Source organism: Vulpes vulpes, chromosome 16 (genome assembly GCF_048418805.1).
Source record: "Vulpes vulpes isolate BD-2025 chromosome 16, VulVul3, whole genome shotgun sequence".
Classification (NCBI taxonomy): domain Eukaryota; kingdom Metazoa; phylum Chordata; class Mammalia; order Carnivora; family Canidae; genus Vulpes; species Vulpes vulpes.
This window is the reverse complement of record NC_132795.1, coordinates 53247766-53255408: the sequence shown is the minus strand read 5'-3', so window position 1 is coordinate 53255408 and position 7643 is coordinate 53247766. Positions and strand designations below refer to the sequence as shown.

The 7643-nt window shown below is 47.1% G+C and overlaps 1 pseudogene; it reads left to right on the top strand.

The window, feature by feature from the left end:
• The first annotated feature begins 684 nt into the window (after positions 1 to 684).
• On the top strand, positions 685 to 2264 carry LOC112934039 (heterogeneous nuclear ribonucleoprotein A3-like; annotated as a pseudogene).
• The last annotated feature ends 5379 nt before the right edge of the window (positions 2265 to 7643 follow it).

Below are 7643 nucleotides of genomic sequence, written 5' to 3'. Positions count from 1 at the left end.
AACAGTGGTCCTGGGTGACATTGGGAGAAAGGCTTAAATTTGCTAAATGGACAGATTTACCCTTCAAAGAGAAGGGGTGGGTTTATTTTCAAACCACTGGGAGGCAGGGAAACAAGATCTGGGATGATGCTGGTATTTTACTGGATCACACTAAAGCACTGGCCAGCAAGAGGCTCTATAGAAAACGTGCACACAGCTCTTCCTACAGCCTGCAATGCTTGCTCACTTGTTTAGTATGAGGCGGTTTCTATCAGCTGTCAACTTTATTTGTTTATTTTAAAGATTTATTTATGGGCAGCCCGAGTGGCTCAGCGGTTTAGCGCCACCTTCAGCCCAGGGCCTAATCCTGGAGACCTGGGATCGAGTCCCGCATCAGGCTCCCTGCATGGAGCCTGCTTCTCCCTCTGCCTGTGTCTCTTCCCCACTCTCTCTGGGTCTCTCATGAATAAGTAAATAAAAATATTAAAAAATAAATATTCATTTATTTGAGAGAGAAAGAGAGGAAGAGAGCATGCTCATGAGAGCAGGGGGAAAGGCAGAGGGAGAGAGAATCTCAAGCAGACTCCCTGTTGAACATGGAGCCAACACAGGGCTCGATCCCACACCACTGGGATCATGACCTGAGCTAAAACCAAGAGTCAACCATATTGAACTCTAGTTGGAAGAGGCGAGTCCAGTCTCAAAATGGAGGTAAAACCACCACCCGGTCGCCCCCAGCCCAACTCTGGCCGTCGCCACCACTGCCAAGGGGAGGAGGGCCATGATCCAAAGGAACCAGAGCAGTTGAGAAAACTGTTTATTGGTGGTTTGAGCTTTGAAACTAGAGATGATAGTTTAAGAGAACATTTTGGAAAATGAGGCACACTTACAGATTGTGTGGTAATGAGAGACCCCCAAACAAAACGTTCCAGGGGTTTTGGTTTTGTGACTTACTCTTGTGTTGAAGGGGTGGATGCAGCAATGTGTGCCCGACCACACAAGGTTGATGGGTGTGCAGAGGAACCAAAGAGAGCTGTTTCTAGAGAGGATTCTGTAAAGCCTGGTGCCCATTGAACAGTGAAGAAAATTTTTGTTGGTGGTATTAAGAAGATACAGAAAAATATAATTTAAGAGACTACTTTGAAAAGTACGGCAAAATTGAAACCATAGAAGTTATGGAAGACAGGCAGAGTGGAAAAAAAAGAGGATTTGCTTTTGTAACTTTTTTTTTCAAGATTTATTTATTCATGAGAGACACAGAGAGAGACAGACAGACACAGGCCGAGGGAGAAGCAGGCTCCATTCCATGCAGGGAGCCCAACGTGGGACTCGATCCCAGGTCTCCAGGACCACACCGTGGGCTGAAGGCAGCGCTAAACTGCTGAGCCACCCGGGCTGCCCTGTAATTTTTTATGATCATGATACAGTTGATAAAATTATTGTTCAGAAATACCCCACTATTAATGGGCATAATTGTGAAGTGGAAAAGCCCCTTTCTAAACAAGAGATGCAGTCGGCTGGATCACAAAGAGGTCATGGAGGTGGATCTGGCAACTTCATGGGGCGTGGAGGAAACTTTGGAGGTGGTGGTAATTTTGGCCGTGGTGGAAACTTTGGTGGAAGAGGAGGCTATGGTCGTGGAGGTGGTGGCAGCAGAGGTAGTTATGGAGGAGGTGATGGTGGATATAACGGATTTGGAGGTGACGGTGGCAACTATGGTGGAGGTCCTGGTTATAGCAGCAGAGGCTATGGTGGTGGTGGACCAGGATATGGAAACCAAGAAGGCAGATATGGTGGTGGTGGTGGAGGATATGATGGTTACAACGAAGGAGGAAATTTTGGAGGTAACTATGGTAGTGGTGAGAACTATAATGATTTTGGAAATTGTAGTGGACAACAGCGATCAAATTATAGACCCATGAAGGGGGGCAGTTCTGGTGGAAGAAGCTCGGGCAGTCCCTATGGTGGTGGTTATCGATCTGGTGGTGGAAATGGTGGATATGGTAACAGAAGGTTCTAAAAAAATTTCAGAAGAAAAAGGCTACAGTCCTTAGCAGGAGAGAGAGAGCGAGGAGTTGTCAGGAAAACTGCAGGTTACTTTGAGACAGTCGTCCCAAATGCATTAGAGGAACTGTAAAAATCTGCCACAGGAGGAATGATGATCCATAGTCAGAAAAGTTACTGCAGCTTAAACAGGAAACCCTTCTTGTTCAGGACTGTCATAGCCATAGTTTGCAAAAAGTGCAGCTATTGATTAATGCAATGTAGTGTCAATTAGGTGTACATTCCTGAGGTCTTCTTTCTGTTGTAGCTTTTTCTTTTTCTTTTTCTTTTCATTACATCAGGTATATTGCCCCATAAATTGTGGTAGTGGTACTAGGAATACAAAAATTAAGGAATTTTTAAGTTAAAAAAAAAAAAAAGCAAGAGTCAGATGCTTAATTAACTGAGCCACACAGGTAACCCTATCTGGCATTGACTTTATTATCTTTTTTAAAGATTTTATTTATTCATTTATGAGAGACACACAGAGAGAGAGGCAGAGACACAGGCAGAGGGAGGAGCAGGCTCCATGTGCGGAGCCCGATGTGGGACTCGATCCCAGGACCCCAGGATCATTAGCACACCCTGAGCCAAAGGCAGATGCTCAACCACTGAGCAACCCAGCCTCCCAACGGCATCGACTTTAATACATGCTCCATCTACTAGCTGCTGCCACCCTTCCCCATGGGCAAGTCGGGTTTGGAGCTGTGTCCAGAAAGCAGGTGAGGTCCTGTGTGTGAAGTCCATGAAGGAGTCACCTTCCATCTGGGGAGGCTGTATTTGTTGGGGCCACAGACCCTGGTGGAAAGGGATCCCTGGCGTGAATGGAGGTGGGAAGGGTCAATGAGATGCACGTGCGTGCTCCCCCCAGCTCTCTGAAGACTCTTTTCCTTCTGTGTTAGTTTTCTACAGCAGCCACTGTAACAATGACCACAAGCTCAGAGGTTGAAAAGAACAGACATTCATTCTCTCACAGTTCTGAAGGCCAGAGCCCAAAACCAAGGTATCACTAGGGCCATGCTCCCTCTGAAGGCCCTGGGGGAGGGTCCTTCCTTGCCTCTTCGAGCTACTGGTGGTTCCTGGCTGTGAGGGACCAAATGTCTGTGCCCCCCCCCAACCATGCACAGGTTGAAAACCTAACCCCCAGTGTGATGGTTTCAAGAGGTGGGATCTCTGGGAAGCGTATAGGTTTAGATGAGGACATGACGAAGATGAGATTAGTGCCCTTATAAGAAAAGACATGCTGAGGGATCCCTGGGTGGCTCAGTGGTTTAGCGCCTGCCTTTGGCCCAGAGCGCAATCCTGGAGACCCGGGATCGAGTCCCGCGTTGGGCTCTCAGCGTGGAGCCTGCTTCTCCCTCCACCTGTGTCTCTACCTCTCTCTCTCTCCTCTCTATGTCTATCATAAATAAGTAAATCTTTAAAAAAAAAAAAAAAAAAGTAAAGACATGCTGAAGACGCAGCAAGAACACAGCCATCTGCAAACCCGGAGGAGAGCTCTTACCACACACCAAATCGGCCCCCACCTTGATCTTGAACTTCCCCGCCTCCAGAACGATGAGAAATAAATGTCTGCATAAGCCCCTGGTCTATGATGTTTCATTTCAGCAGCCTAAGCAGACCGGACACCCACTGGCGCTCCTTGGCTTGTGGGAGCATCAGTGCCATCTCTGCCTCTATCTTCCCATGGACTTCTTCCCTCTGTCCAGTGTCTTTGTGTCCAAACTTCCCTCTTCTTCTAAAGATTCTATTCTTTGACTGGTATTCTAAAGATACCAGTCATTGGATTAGAAACCCCCCTATCCCAGGGGGACTCTCTTATTAACGTGCAAAGATCCTGTTGCTAAATAAAATCACTTTCATAGTTTGGGGGTAGACATGCATATTTGAGGGACCCTGTTCAACCCAGTAAACCTTCAGTTCCATTAGCCTCTCCAGGCCACCCCAACTCACTCTCCTCGAGCTGCCCTTGCCTGGAAACCTCCTTCTCGGAATGACCTTTCTTGGTTGTGTGTCCACATACAAGTTGTCCCTTCTCTTTGTCCCCATCACCCTTTCCCCAGACTTGGTCCACAGTCACAACTATTTTTATCAGTGAGTCTTTCCACAATGCAGCTTCCCAGCAGACTGCATGTAGATACCTCCTTTCAGGGCCCTTCTCTCTGCAAAGTGCTCATCTTAAAAAATCTGGATAGATTCTGAGTTTGATCTTTATACCAACTACTTACACACACACAGGCTCACTCACCCTAATGGCATGGCTGCGCTGCCCCAAGCTGCTAGCTGACTTCAGGCCAAAGTGCAAAGGAGGCTCCAAGGAAGGAGGAAGACACTGAATGCTATGTATGTTCTCTGCCATGCCCCAGTGGACACCCGCCCTAGAATCCACAGAGGCCACTGGCCATCCTCCATTTGGAAAAGGAGGCAGTTAAGGTATTGGGGGGAAAATTTTTTTAAGAATTTATTTTTAAGTAATCTCTACACCCAACATGGGGCTCGAACCTGCAACCCCAAGATCAAGAGTCCCATGCTCTACCCACCGAGCCAGCCAGGTGCCCAAAGGGGCCTCAGAAGTTTTTTTTGTTTTTGTTTTTGTTTTTTTTTTTTGTTTTTTTTTTCCCTTGGAAGTTTATAGGACTTCCTCAAGGCCATAATAAATATGTGATAAAAGGAAGACTATGGAATCATGCTTAGATGTCTTTCTTTCTTTATTTTTAAGATTTTATTTTTATTTTTTATTTATTTGAGAGACAGAGAGAGAGCACACAGGAGAAGGAGGGGGAGGGAGAGTGCAGACTCCCGGCTGAGTAGAGAGCCCAACATGGGGCTCTATCCCAGAACACTGGGATCACGACCCCAGCCAAAGGCAGATGCCCAACCAACTGAGCCACCCAGGCACCCCTTTAGCTGTCTTTCTAATCTCCCACCCTGCCTGAGCTAGGCCCTGTGCACCCAAGCCTTCGAAGGACTTCCCACCCTCCCAGTCTACACTGTGCTTCTACCAAGCAAGGATCCCACCTCCAGCTAGTCCTACAATATGTGCCAACCCATGGCCCAGGGGAGGTGGATATTATTCTCCCCCCCCCCGGGGGGGTGGCAGACAGTGAGAAAAATAATTTATCACACGCTTAAATCACATTTCCCCAGGATGCCTGGGTGGCTCAGCCAGTTAGGCTGCTGCCTTTGGCTCAGGGTCCTGGGATCCAGGCCCACGTGGGGGTCCCTGCTCAGAGGGGAGTCTGCTTCTCCCTCTGCCTCTGTTCCGCCCCCAAGCTGTCTCTCTGTCTCTCTCACATAAAATCTTTAAATAAATAAAAGTCACGTTGTGCACCTGCAAACACTGCCAGCTTTGCCTGGCAAAGTTGCACAGGAGCTGCGTGGCGCTCTAAGTCCCTCCACAGGCAAAGCCACGATTTCCTCGGCAGGTGGATGCACATAGAGCATCCAGAACCTATAATAACCAGAACCTATAATAACCCGCGCTTTGCAACAAACGCTTTTTCTCCCTCCTCATTGTTGCCTCGCTTTAAGAGGAGGAGGGAGTAACACGCTCCCCTGGTTACAAAGAGACTTAGGAAATGTGCTGCAGGAGGCCACTCTGTCGCCAAGAAAGACAATGGAATACATTTTAAATGTCTTTCCTGGCTCTGAACCCTTTGGGGGAATTCACTTTACAAGGAAAGGGAACGAGGCCCCATGTCTCCAGCCCGTGTCTCCAGCCCGGCATGCGTGTGGGTCCCAGGTCCCAGGTCCCAGGTCCCTGGCTCCCCAAGGTCAAGGTCAAGGCCAAGTTCAAGGTCGCAGAGGTGGACCTAACACAGGTTCCTAGGGCTTCCAATGCAGGACGTGCTCACAAAATGCAGTTGTTCTCTGCAATGGCTCATGTCCCTTCATGTTTGATGTGGGTTTTTTTTTTTTTTAACATTTTATTTATTCATTCATGAGAGACACACAGAGGCAGAGACACAGGCAGAGGGAGAAGCAGGCTCCCTGTGGGGAGCCCGACGTAGGACTCGATCCGAGAACCCCGGGATCACCACCTGAGCAGAAGGCAGATGCTCAACCACTGAGCCACCCAGGGGTCCCTCCCTTTCTGTTTGGAAGGCGCCTCTGTCTGTGCCCACTGAACCCGCACCCCGCAGAGGACGAACTCGATTAGAGTCCCCAGAGCGCTGTATGTCACTCTTCTGTCTCCCCCACTGGATAGACAGGCCCTTAAGGCTCTGGGTACCTTTGGCGCACAGCAGAGGACCTGGCTTGGTGGCCACGACCTGACTAATGCTTGAGGGATGGATCCCTGAGCCGTTGCCAGTGTGAAGTTCCCAAAGGACCGTCCATTTCTGGTGCTTTATAAATTCCTCGTGGGGGGAGAAAAGTCACCAAAGATTCCAGCCAGCAGGAACTTAGAAATGGAAAGCTTGGAATTATTTGCTCTGAATGTATTGCTAAACCAGCCAGGCCATTCTTTTCTTTTTTCTTTTTTTTTTTTTAAGATTTTATTTATTTATTCATGAGAGACAGAGAGAGAGTCAGAGACACAGGCAGAGGGAGAAGCAGGCTCCCTGCGGGGAGCCTGATGTGGGACTCGATCCCAGGTCTCCAGGAAAATGCTCCGGATGAAAGACAAGCACCAAACCGCTGAGCCACCCAGGGATCCCCAAGCCAGGCCATTCTGACAATTGATCTGTGGACCAGCGGGGTAAGGAGTTAATGCTGGCACTAAACGCTGGTGACAATGGTGTCTGATGATTTGGCAATTTGGCCCACTTAAGGGAAGGGCCAGGCTGAATCAGTGAAAAGTCTGAATTAAACAAAATATAATAGAATGTAACGATTTTTTTTTTAAGATTTACCTATTTATGAGAGAGAGCAGGAGTGAGAGGGACAGAGGCAGAGAGAGAGAGAATCCCAAGCAGACTTGCCCTGAGCAGGGAGCGGGTAATAGAGAAGGGAATTCAGGACTCAATCTCATGACCTGAGATCACCACCAACCAGAGTCTCATCCTTAACCCACTGTGCCACCCAGGTGTCCCCAAATGTAGCCATTTTAAGTGATCTCTTAATAACCTTATTTTAAACAATTGCACATACTATAAATGAGTTTGTTAAGGTAAATTTGAGGGGAGTACCTACCTTTCAGAAGTGAATGAAATGATGTTTTGACTCATGCTATACATGCATTTGAGGACCAAAGTAAATCGTTTCAACTTCATATGGTTTCTATCACCCAGGAGGAATGAAGATGCAGTATTTATTATCAAGTAAGACACTGAAATAAAGAACCTTTTTCTCTCCTTAACTAAACTTATAAAACAATATAATAAAGGTCTGTGAAAACATGATCAAATAATCAACTTTTATTTAAAATCAGTATTTGGCTATTTGGAAACCAAAGTATCCTTTCATACCCAGAATATATGGTTCCTAACACCAGAAAAATCATTTTAACCATGACCTTTGACCATCTAAATGCTCTTTACAGGTAGGACTTTCTAAGAAAGATCTGGACCTAACTTGTGTTATTCAGACTTCTGCCGAAGTTTTACTAAATCAAAATCAATCAATCTTGAATTGAAAAATTCAATCTTGAATTGACACCAAGACTCTTACCAAGCCTGAGC